We start from the raw sequence: 13718 nt of genomic DNA, 5'->3' as shown, positions 1-13718 counted from the left end.
AAGGGAGGAGAGGAAGGAAAGTGCTGTGTTTCCTCAGCAGGAGGAGACCACCATTGATCCTCAGCACTAAGAGCTTCTGGAGTCTCTACTGCCTCATTTTCAGGACTCTCCGTTGTGCTTTTCTCCCATTCACTACTACTCCCTTCCTCTTCATCGATATAGGCTATTGGTAGTAGATGGTTCCTATGCCAAGCTTTGATCCGGCCTTCTGGGCCTTTTATATTATACACTGGCAGCCCCTTTAGCTTAGACACAACTTCAAATACGGTATCCTTCCATCTGTCTGCTAATTTGTGTTTCCCAGGTACCCCTAGATTCCGGAGGAGAACCTTATCTCCCGCTTGGACTTCCCGATGCTTCACTTTGGTATCGTATCTTCTTTTGTTGCGTTCCTCCATTTTTGCCGCAGCTTGAGTGGCCAACTCGTAGGCACTGTGAAGGTTTTGTCTGAGGGTCCTCACATACTGGAAGTGAGAGTCTGACTTTGTCCCATCTGGGGACACCCCCAACCGGACATCTATCGGTAGTCTGGCTTCCCTTCCAAACATTAGGAAATAGGGTGAGAATCCTGTAGACTCATGCCTTGTGCAATTATATGCGTGGACCATGGCTTCTACATGCTTACTCCAGGACCGCTTCTCCACTTGTTTCAGAGTCCCGAGCATGTCTAGGAGTGTCCTATTAAAACGCTCAGGCTGGGCATCACCCTCAGGGTGGTAGGGTGTTGTTCTCGACTTGTGAACCTGCAACATATCCAACAGTTCTTTGATCAGCTTACTCTCAAAGTCTCTACCTTGATCAGAATGTATTCGATTGGGCAGACCGTAGTGCATAAAATATTTCTGCCAGAGGACCTTGGCTACGGTCACAGCCTTCTGGTCTTTAGTGGGAAAAGCCTGAGCGTATCTGGTGAAATGGTCTGTTACTACCAGAACATTCCCAATTCCGGTAGTATCATTCTCAATACATAGATAGTCCATGCACACAAGATCCAGGGGTCCTGTACTTCTCAGGTGGCCCATAGGGGCAGCTCTCACAGGCAGAGTCTTTCTCTGAATACATCTTCTGCAGGTCTTCACATAATGTTCAACATGTTCTCTCATGCGAGGCCAATAGAACCGGTCTTGTACCAGGCCATAGGTCTTGTCTACCCCAAGATGCCCATGTTGATCATGGAGGGCTCTTAGGACCATTCCCCGATATCTATGAGGTAACACTAGCTGCTTTCGACCAGGGTGGTCATGGTATTTTATAATTCTATAAAGGATTCCATCTTCTAGATGTAGTTTACTCCATTCTCTCCGGTACAAATCTCTTTGTCCAATGGGAAGGGAGCTCAGTAATTTAGGGTTCTTGGCTCTCATTGCCTTGAGGACTGTCCCTATATACCAGTCCTGTGACTGGGCTTTCTTCTTGTCTTCATTGGTTATGTGAGACCACTGTTGGAGCATTGCAGGAGCACAGAATACCTCTGGTACGGCTTCTGGGGAGTGACATATGGAGTCTATTCCTCTGAGTTCAGAGAACTCATCCTGCCTCTCAGCCACTACATATGTTTGGCACAGGGCTCCTACCCCAGGCACAGGGATTTCTTCCCATTCCTCCTTTTCTTCATGAGGAGGAAGTCCAGGTCTGCGGGACAGAGCATCCGCACTGACATTCTTAGGGCCTGGCTTGTATTTAAGGCTGAAACTATAGTTCGACAATGCTGCCAGCCACCTATGCCCTGTGGCATCCAGCTTTGCTGTTGTTTGAATATAAGTAAGCGGATTGTTATCCGTCCTTACCTCGAATGTTGCTCCATATAAATAGTCATGTAACTTGTCCACAATTGCCCACTTGAGCGCCAAGAATTCTAGCTTATGGACCGGATAGTTTTTCTCTGCACCAGTTAGACTTCTACTTATGTAGGCCACTGGTCTTAACCCTTCCGGGTAGCTCTGATGCAATACGGCCCCTAGGCCTTCCATACTGGCATCAACATGGAGCACATATGGTTTCTCAGGATCTGAATATGCCAATACAGGAGCTTCTGTGAGTCTTTTCTTCAAGATTAAGAAGGCTTCTTCGCATCCTGAGGTCCATTTCTTTCCGAAGGAGTCTTTAGGACTTGGCGCCTTAACACCCTCTATAGCAGAGGTAGTCTTTAACAGGTTGTGTAGCTCTCGAGCAATCTTTGAATAGTCTTTCACAAACCTCCGGTAGTAACCGCAGAATCCAAGAAATGAGCGCAGCTCACTGATGTTATCTGGCCTGGGCCAGTTCATCACCGCTTCAATTTTGGTCGGGTCAGTTGTCACACCTTGTGCGGAAACAATGTGACCTACATATGTAACAGAGTTCTGGGCAAACCGACATTTGTCTATTGATAATTTCAGACCCTCTGCTTGGAGTCGATCCAACACCTTCAGCAATCGCTGTTCGTGCTCTTCTGGTGTCCTTCCAAACACTATGAGGTCATCAAGATAGACTAGGCACTCTTTGGGATTCATATCCCCCACAGTCTTCTCCATCAGCCTTTGAAAGGTGGCGGGAGCTCCAGTGACCCCTTGGGGCATCCTGGTAAACTCGTAGAATCCCAAGGGACAGATGAAAGCTGTCTTTTCCTGATCCTCCTTCTTCATGGGTACCTGATAATACCCAGACCTCAAGTCCAGAACGCTGAACCACTGGCTTCCAGAAAGGGCATCTAGCAGATCTTCTATCCGTGGCAGAGTATATTGATCTGGCACAGTCCTTTTGTTTAAAGTCCGATAGTCTATGCAGAGCCGGACTGTGCCATTCTTTTTCCTAACTACCACTATGGGTGAGGCATATGGACTTCTGGACTCTCTAATAATGCCAGATTCTTCCATCTGTTTGAGTATATCCCGGACATCTTCCACATCTCGAGGGGGTATTCTCCTTGATCTTTCTCTGAAAGGAGCTGGGTCAGAAAGTCTGATAGCATGTGTGGCACTCTTTGCACATCCCACATCCATTTCTTTCCTGGAGAAGACTTTCTCTCGAGTAGCTAATTTGGATCGGAGGCTATCTCTCCACTTTTGTGGTAGAGGAGAATCTTCCAGTTCAAAAACTATAGGTCCTTCATGATCACCTCCCTGTTCTGCCTTTACAGACATTACTGAAGAGACTTGGTCCAACAAGTGAATCACACCAATCTTCTGGTGACGATCAATTCTGATCTCTGTGGGTGTTAAGTTTCTTATCATTATCGGAAAATCTTTACACCAGTGATTCCGCCAGTCTTTCACCTCAGGTATGAGAGTCCACCCCTTTTTTGCATCCTCCTCAGGCAAGGACTCAATGAGGTATTGCCTGGTTCCTCCTGATATTTCATGGTGCATAGATGCTATGGCTCGTAGAGTCTTAGTCTCTCCAGGCCTTACAAATAAAGGTTCTTTCCCCGAGTAGTGGCATGATCCTGGTCTAGCTTGTAGGGCTAGTCGATGGCACTCTTTCCCTAGAACAGGGCTGACTTCCATCAGTCTGGTTAGAGATACATCTCCCACTTCAGTTAGGTAGGCCCTGAACATGTCCTGCACCATTCTTGCGTTGGTACCCAAAATTATTGGGGCGCACATTGTTTTCTTCATGGAGCATACAAGAGCTTCCAATTCCATAGGGCAGATCATTCCTGTGTTTAACTGTGGGATGGTTATTGTCACTCTTATACATCCCTCTACAGGCTGGGCCTGAGATCCCACTCCCCACAACTGCAACTCTCCTGCTGGCTCCAGGGGAATATGTTTTAGATGATGGTCATAGAAGTCTCTATTAATGATGGTGACCTGGGATCCAGTATCTAACAAGGCCGAGGCATGAATATCTTCTATTTGTAACTGTATCAGAGATTTGGGCCCGATCTTGGCCCCCACAGATAACATGGGTGTGGTTTTTTTTCCTCTTTTCCTGAAAGGACTGGTAACTTGAGCCTCCTCCAGCTCAATAGCTAGCACTTCCACTCCTGTATCTGATGAATTAGTGGGACACTCCCGCTTGAAATGTCCTGATTTTCCACACTTAAAACAGTTCCCTTGGGGGGACTGTTCCTCTGGGAATAACCTTCCTGTGGTCTCCCTGCGGTGCTGCCTCCTGGTAGGAGAATAATCTGTTCTTCTTGGCAATGACTTAGACAATAATTCTAATTCAGCTACCTTTTTTTTAAGGACGAACAGTTCCATATCCTCTTTCTCTGCAGCTTTAGAAGAATTTCCTTTTTGTGGAGGAGATGGGGACATTTGGTTCTCCAGTACTTTTGCTTTTCGGATCAGTGTGGAATAGGACAAGACTTGATCATCCAACTTAACTCTTAACATGATCATGACTGGATCATTGCTAAGGCCTCCCTTCTGAATTTGTTTGGATAGTCGAGCATCCAACTCAGATGCAGTGACTGCTCCATTATGAAACAGTTTTCCCATTGACAATTGTAATCGATTGATATAGTCTGAAGCTTTCTCATGTTCCTTCTGTTTAGTGGCTAGGAACTTAATTAATAGATCATCAGAGTCCTCTGATTTTCCATACGCATCCTGCAAAACTTTCAGGTAATCTTGTGCAGTAGCTTGTTCATTCACTCCCCTAAACAGCCTTATCATATTCGTAGCTGGGAAACGAAGACTCTCCATTATCCGTTGTTTTTTTATGTTATCCGTACAAGACCATTCTTCCAATAATTGTACAGCATTATCCTTCCAGGCCTTAAAGGGTTCCTCCCCGGCAGGAACAGGCTGATTCCCAGAAAACACTTTCAGCTTACGGTAACTGTGGGTATGGGTAGCTGTTACTATGGCTTCTGAAAGTTTTTGCAGTATTTCAGATATGTTACTCTCTCCTGAACTTGTGGCTCTCAATAGGGAATCGCCTGGTTTTGGGGATGTTGGAGATGAGGGAACCACTAGATCTTGGGTCTTAGGGGCAGTTGTCCCTTGCACACTGGAAAAGTAGACATTTCGTTTGGGGATGGCCCCAGTCTCTACAGGGGTAACCGGTAATCTCCTGGCGGGTTTCTCTGACAAAGGGGACAGAATCTGGGAATAACTTGATACATTAAAGTCTCTTTGGCCTATACTGGAGGGTTGCTGCAGTGTAACCCCTTCCTCCTTATCAGGGAGAGCATACACTAAGCGACATCCTTCAGGAGCTGCTTCAAGAAGGTATAGACATATAGGCCTATGACGGCCTCTCAAATCTGCATGGGAATATACTAACATGTAAGTTTGACCGTATGAATCATGCAGGATATCTCTGATGGTAGCCATCTCTATTCCCAGTACAATCTCTACGCACTTGGTGATATGTTTTATTTCACTATAGGGAGGTACCTGGCATATCATCACTGCATGATGCAATGGTACCTTCTGTTGCTGGGCCCAATCTGTTACAAATGGGAGTGTGGGCCGGGGAATTAACGTATCCTTACTGGGTGTACCCCAATTTATCTCAGCAGTACCACCAAATGTAACGGGGTTTGGCCTAGGCCCACAATTACCCCTGTGGGTCTTTACCCCAGCTACCTCCATGTGCTCTGCAGGCTGATCCTGAGTCTCCGCTACCTGGGAGTTGGGGTACATGACTGTGGCAGTGCCTCCACCTGACTGGGCATCCAGGGCAAGAATGGGTTTCCCAGACAGGAACATAATAAATAACTACAACACACACAGTAATAACAGTAAAACAGTATGAACATGTATTAAAGGATTATGGCAAATAAAAAATAAGGCAAGAAATACAGTGACTAACTAACACACCAACTCTCTCTAACCAGGCCCAGCACCCTCCCAAACCACCTGCGAACCCACCCTCAGACTTCACCCTAATGGCTGATGGGTACCAGTTGGTGCACAGAAATGTTGGGGCCCTTTAAGGTAATCCACATGCATTTAAACAGTTACAGCTCATAGGAAACTGCAATCCACAGGAAGAGCTGTTTATAAGTTTATGTGATGGACAGAATGCCCTGTTAGTATGACAAGGAGAGAGGATACTTCTTACCACTAAACAGGCTGAAAGAAAACTCCAAGATCTGCCAGTCATTTACTTTGTCTGCATTCTTCTCCACAGCTCTCTAACAGGGACAGACTGCAGCTGGCAGCATACACTAAATCAGCAGAGGGATGCTGTTACTTTACAAGATGAAGTCTGCAGCTCTCACACAGCCAGGCCTCACACACACCTTCACTGCTCTGACATGTCTGCTTCCTCCTGTGTCTTACACTCTTCTTTCAGTTTCACTTGATCACATGACCAACCAGTCTAATAGTTGCCTAGGCAACATCTCCTGCAGATTGTATACAGGTGCAAAAGTTCACAGGAAAATGTTCAACAGGAAGGGCTACATAAGCCTGCAAACTCCCTACAAGCTCCCTGATTAACCCCTTCACTCCTGGGCATAAAACACGTGTGGTGCGCAGCGGCATTTAGCGGCCTTCTAATTACCAAAAAGCAACCCCAAAGCCATATAAGTCTGTTATTTCTGAAAAAAGGGGATCCCAGAGAAGCATTTACAACCATTTGTGCCATAATTGCAGAAGCTGTTTGTAAATAATTTCAGTGGGAAACCTAAAGTTTGTGACAAAATGTGTGAAAAAGTGAAATTTTTTTTTAATTTGATCGCATTTGGCGGTGAAACGGTGGCATGAAATATACCAAAATGGGCCTAGATCAATACTTTGGGATGTCTTCTAAAAAAAAATATATACATGTCAATGGATATTCAGGTATTCCTGACAGATATCAGTGTTCCAATGTAACTAGCACTAATTTTGAAAAAAAAGTGGTTTAGAAATAGCAAAGTGCTACTTGTATTTATGGCCCTATAACTTACAAAAAAAGCAAAGAACATGTAAACATTGGGTATTTCTAAACTCAGGACAAAATTTAGAAACTATTTAGCATGGGTGTTTTTTAATGGTTGTAGATGTGTAACAGATTTTGGGGGTCAAAGTTAGAAAAAGTGTGTTTTTTCCATTTTTTCCTCATATTTTATAAAAAAAATTATAGTAAATTATAAGATATAATGAAAATAATGGTATATTTCGAAAGTCCATTTAATGGCGAGAAAAACGGTATATAATATGTGTGGGTACAGTAAATGAGTAAGAGGAAAATTACAGCTGAACACAAACACCACAGAAATGTAAAAATAGCCATTGTCATTAAGGGTAAGAAAATTGAAAAATGTTCCGGTCATTAAGGGGTTAAAAGTCAAAGTCACTGTAGTTATAAAGCCTGCTGACCACGGATTTTACCACACTTAAGGTCTATAGGCCTTTTCTTTTAAATCACTTAAATTACTTTGTCCAGAGTTTATTTAATAGACAACGGATCATTTTTCTTAAGCAAACCACCACAGATTGCACATACCACCTCCTCCGGAAAGCCTCATGCACCTTGTATTTATTGAAGACCCATCAGTGATGTCGCTGCTTAACGCAACCCTGCTGTTTACACCCAGATCCACTGTGGTCACTCACCTGAGTCGGTCACTGGTCTATTAAGCACAGTTTCATCTGGGCTTTAACAATTTGCAATCTGCCTTGGAGCACCCGGTGTGTGACGTCATCTCCTCTGTTATGCGTGGTTGCTTACTAATCCCAACCATCCTGCTGTTTGTAGTAAAAAGCAAAGGGCAAATACTCTCTTGCATGTTGCCTGTTGGTTACTCCGTATAAGCCCCCTTGTTAATGCAAATGCTGTTTGTATCTCCTCGAAGGTTATAACTGCAAAAGTGTTTGCATCTTTGTCAAAAGTGAGCCTTTACATGCAGGCTCTTTTGCCAATGACATGTTCGTTTCACCCCTACAAACTAGAATGGGGCTTTGTCAGGGCTTACTTTACCATCACCTGTGCTCAATTATTTAAACCTTTAGGCCTAGTAAAGGCTATATTAATATTTATATTAGAATATCCCCTGTTTTTAAATCTCTCTTTCATGCATGCAGCGTGTTTTTCTACTTTGTAATCGAGAAGCAACTCCTCCTGAGTCTAAGGAATTGCCCTATCGGTATCCCTTTTATTAGGGACACTGGATGTGCACTTGTTGCCTCTAAAATGCTATTGGTGGCTGTTGACTTTCTGTAATTTTCTGTCATTATATTACCTCCTTTCTTCCTTATTTTTACATCCAGGAAGGGAAGTTCAGTTAAGCTGGTTTCAAGTGTAAGAAGGATATTTTTGTTATTTATGTTTAGACCCCTCACAAAACTTTTTAAGAGTTTTTCTGAACCATCCCAAAGAATTAAAATGTCATATATCTTACCCACATTAATACATGCTGTTCAAAGGCATCGCTTATTGTCTCAAACACACGGACATTTCCCACGCCCCCAAATGTAGGCAGGCATAAGATGGGGTACAAACTGCCCCCATAGAGGTGCCTCTGACCTGCCAGTATATTTTCCCATCAAAGGAAAAAAAATTGTTTTCTGGAATGAGCTGTAGAAGCTGGATGACAAATTCTGTATGTTTTTGGAACTTACTATGCCTAGTGTCCAAAAAAGATCTAATTGCTTTGATACCAATTTCATGTGGGATTGAAGAGTAGGGACTCTCCACGTCTAGTGATGCTAATATGGTTTCTTCTATTACTTTAATTCCATCTATTTTTTTCAAAAGGTCAGCTGTATCTTTAATGTACAAGGGGAGAGTAAAAAAAAGGGTTTAAAAATGAAGTCCACATATTGGCTTATCTTTTAAATGGCCCCTACTATACCCAAAACTATTGTTCTCCCTGTTAGGGTTTTAATATTATTGTGTAGCTTCAGTATTATATAGAATGTGGGCATAATGGGGAATTTAGGATAAAGGTAGTTGTATTCCTGATTTGAAATTAACTTTTCTCTTTTTGCCTGATTCAGAATTTTTGAAAGTTCCAACTGTATCTTGGCTATTGGGTTGCCTGTCAATCTTTCATATTGGTCCTGCATCCCTAGCTGACGTTTTACTTCCATGATGTATTTTTTTTCATCCATCAACACCAGATTTCCTCCCTTATTGGCAGGTTTGACTATCACATTTGTGGCCCTAGCCAGTTCATCAAGGGCCCTCCTTTCAATTTTGGTCAGGTTGTCACAGGTTCCAGTATCAGTGGACATTCCTTTTATTTCTTTTTCTACTGCTTTCACAAAGAAATTAACTGCTGGCACTTATGACAATATGGGCATAAAGGAAGATTTTGTTTTAAATGGGGATTTTATAATTGAGGATATTGTGATATCAGGATTCTGTGTATGATTCTGTTCCAAATGGAACTCTAGAATATCAATAGTCAGCCTGTCTTCCTTATTTACACACAACTGTTGTAACACTAATGTGTCCAACCGTAGGGGGCGCTATAATAATACCAATGGATTAGTAGATATGAGGATATGTAAAACCATCCAATGTGGATGTGACTATAAGTATGATGTAGCTATAGTAAGCTTATAATTATGTAATAACCTATAATAATATAGTACATATAAATAAATCACATAATATGCAACCAAAAAATAAAATAACCAATTATAAGAATATATCTTAAATATATCTTAACTGAGTCTTTGTGAGAACTTATGACACAAATTGAGGTGTTCAAAGTTGTCCAGATGTAGTCATCGACGATTGTGATTCATCTATGTCTGATAGTCCAAATGGAACCAATTCAGATGAATTTGAGCAGCTCCTCTCATGGATAATCAGCAATAAACAGGAATCTGTAAAAATAATCACAAAGAAAGAGGGCGCCTCCTAGTGCAAAACTGAGATGGTGATAAAGTGAAGTAGATCTTGTACTGAAATAATACTAACAAGGAGAGCAGCACCAAGTGTGCTAAGTGAAGCAAGCTGGGAAATCACAGTGACCCAGTGACACTGATCCTGCAATAGGATGTTGGGATCCAGGGATTCCAGGTGATCTGGTAGATAAGACAGGCTCAGACTTCCATATAATGCAACATATATTTATTTAAAAAGATGATAAAAACAAAGGGTGTTGAACTTCACCCAATTCAATAATAAAAAAACAAATGTAACAGATTGCAACGCGTTTCTCAACTCAACTAGCTGTTTCCTCAGGCATCTGTTCATCTAAAGGAAGCACTGACTTATAAAGCTGTAGGCAAGCCTGAAAGGTATCATTTCATTTATGATGTAACTATTAAGGCTTGAATTCTCAGTTCTAATTTTGACCTGTCTTGTAAGGCAGGTCCTATAAATTTTAAAGGCTTGAAAAACATTCTGTACCTCACTTCCTTTATCTTCCATACCTCCTGTTTTTGTAAGTGACTCTTTGAGCTCAGCTTCCCACTGAGCATCAGGTGAGTGACCCCAGCGGAGCTGGGTGTAAACAGCAGGGTTGCGTTGAGCAGCGACATCACTGATGGGTCTTCAGTAAACACAGGACGCATGAGGCTTTCTGGTAAAGGTGGTATGTGCAACCTGTGGTGGTTTGCTTAAGAAAAATGATCCATTGTCTATTAAATATTCAGAACTCTGGACAAAGTAATTTAACCCCTTAATGACAACTGACGTACCAGGTACGTCAAGCAAAAACTAACTGTTAATGACAATAGACGTACCTGGTACGTCAGTTGTCTTAGAGAGTGCTGGAAGCGATCGCAATCGCTTCCAGCAGCTCTCAGGGTATTGCAGTGATGCCTCGATATGGAGGTATCCTGCAATACCTTTTAACAAGCCTCCGATGCAGTGAGAGCCACTCTGTGGCCCTCTCTGCACCGGTAACAATGGCGCTGTTTTCGGGGGGAGTGAAACAAGGAGGCGGCAGCGTGCGCGCGCACGTGTGCACGGGGGCGCGCGCACACACATTAGCCACTTACACCAATGGAACAAAAGTTGGAAAAAAAAAAGTTAAAAACATAAAAAAAAATATATATATAAAAGGATCTGGGGGGGGGTTGGGGGTATTGAGGGGGGGCTGCTACACTACAGAAAAGTTTGAAAATACTGTTTTTGGGGGCAAATTGGGTACTGGCAGACAGCTGCCAGTACCCAAGATGGCGGCAATTAAGTAGCAGGGAGGGTTATAGAGCTGTTTGGTGGGGGATCAGGGAGGTTGGGGGCTAAGGCAGGGCTCCATTACAGCTGAATACATTTAAAAAAAAAAACAAAAAAAAAAACACCTCCTTTTATTTAGTACTGGCAGACTTTCTGCCAGTACTTAAGATGGCGGAGACAATTGTGGGGTGTGGGAGGGAAGAGAGCTGTTTGGGAGGGATCAGGGGGTGGGATGTGTCAGGTGGGAGGCTGATCTCTACACTAAAGCTAAAATTAACCCTGCCAGAGCCCTACAAGCTACCTAATTAACTCCTTCACTGCTGGGCATAATTCACGTGTTGTGCGCAGAAGCATTTAGCGGCCTTCTAATTAACAAAAAGCAATGCCAAAGCCATTTATGTCTACTATTTCTGAACAAAGGGGATCCCAGAGAAGCTTTTACAACCATGTGTGCCATAATTGCACAAACTGTTTGTAAATAATTTCAGTGAGAAACCTAAAATTGTGAAAAATTTAAAGGTTTTTTTAATTTGCTCGCATTTGGCGGTGAAATGGTGGCATGAAATATACCAAAATTGGCCTAGATCAATACTTGGGGTTGTCTACTACACTACACTAAACTAAAGCTAAAATTAAGCCTGCAAACTCCCTACAAGCTCCCTGATTAACCCCTTCACTCCTGGGCATAAAACACGTGTGGTGCGCAGCGGCATTTAGCGGCCTTCTAATTACCAAAAAGCAACCCCAAAGCCATATAAGTCTGTTATTTCTGAAAAAAGGGGATCCCAGAGAAGCATTTACAACCATTTGTGCCATAATTGCAGAAGCTGTTTGTAAATAATTTCAGTGGGAAACCTAAAGTTTGTGACAAAATGTGTGAAAAAGTGAACATTTTTTTTAATTTGATCGCATTTGGCGGTGAAACGGTGGCATGAAATATACCAAAATGGGCCTAGATCAATACTTTGGGATGTCTTCTAAAAAAAAATATATACATGTCAAAGGATATTCAGATATTCCTGACAGATATCAGTGTTCCAATGTAACTAGCGCTAATTTGGGAAAAAAATTGGTTTAGAAATAGCAAAGCGCTACTTGTATTTATTGCCCTATAACTTGCAAAAAATCAAAAGAACGTGTAAACATTGGGTATTTCTAAACTCAGGATAAAATTTAGAAACTATTTAGCATGGGTGTTTTTTGGTGGTTGTAGATGTGTAACAGATTTTGGGGGTCAAAGTTAGAAAAAGTGTGTTTTTTTCCATTTTTTCCTCATATTTTATAATTTTCTTTATAGTAAATTATAAGATATAATGAAAATAATGGTATCTTTAGAAATTCCATTTAATGGCGAGAAAAACGGTATATAATATGTGTGGGTACAGTAAATGAGTAAGAGGAAAATTACAGCTGAACACAAACACCACAGAAATGTAAAAATAGCCATTGTCATTAAGGGTAAGAAAATTGAAAAATGTTCCGGTCATTAAGGGGTTAAGTGATTTAAAAGGAAAGGCCTATAGACCTTAAAAGGACATGAAACCCAATTTTTTTATTTCATGATTTAGAAAGAGCATGCTATTTTAAACAACTTTCCAATTTACTTCTAGTATCTAATTTGCTTCATTCTTTTGATATTATTTCCTGAAAAGCGTATCTAGATATGCTCAGTAGCTGCTGATTGGTAGCTGCACATCAATGCCTCCTGTGATTATCTCATTAATATGCATTGCTATTTATTCACCAAAGGATATCTAAAGAATTAAGCAAATTAGATAATAAAATTAAATTAGAATGTTTTTTTAACTTTGTATTCTCTACCTAAATCATAAAAGAAAAATGTTGGGTTTAGTGTCCCTTTAAGTGTGGTAAAATCCGCGGTCAGCAGGCTTTATAACTACAGTGACTTTGACTTTTAAGTTCCCGATATGAGCTTCAATACTACGAGGTGCACCTCTCCCTATACAAAGTGGGGCTGTCTCTAAAGGACCTGAGTGCTCATATACTATAAGAATATGTTTATGCTGTTATAGAGTTTATATCTTTTGATATTTAAACTTTTACCTCCTCGTTATGTGAATGCATTTACCTATATATTTACATGAATGGTTTGCATTTTTACACCTAAAAGGGCATTGTATATAATAACTAACATTTTGGGTATCTATTTACTAGCTACTTTTCAGTCTTGATGAGTTTGTAGCAAATTCTGCAGAGGTGTTTTCTCTGTATCAAGTGGATGACTGTGAAATATAAAAAAACAAATGCCCATGGTTTCAAATTTAAAAGAATGCTGAATTCCCTTACTTTTGGAGTCAAAGGAGGATTTTTAAATGTTTCCATAATTCACTTTCAAAAAATGTATTAATGTATATATATATATATATATATATATATATATATATATATATATATATACTGTATATATATATATGGCTCAAAATTTCCAGTACTAAGCTACTAGCCACACCAAAATTTAATTGCCACATTTGATCCCACCCACAAGCTGCCCAAGCCATGCCCACTACCCCATCCTATCTTAACATATGTTTAGCCATTGCAAAACACCTTCTTATGCAGTAATTTTAATCTTTTTATTTTATACAATAAGAAATTAAATAATGATACATACAGTAATAAATAAACATAAAAAAGTGCATAACAGCAACATCAACTAGGGGTTCTGGGAGACAACAGCTAGATGAAGTAGGCTGCTCATT

Source organism: Bombina bombina, chromosome 5, assembly GCF_027579735.1.
Source record: "Bombina bombina isolate aBomBom1 chromosome 5, aBomBom1.pri, whole genome shotgun sequence".
Lineage (NCBI taxonomy): Eukaryota > Metazoa > Chordata > Amphibia > Anura > Bombinatoridae > Bombina > Bombina bombina.
Note: the sequence above shows the minus strand (reverse complement) of the source record.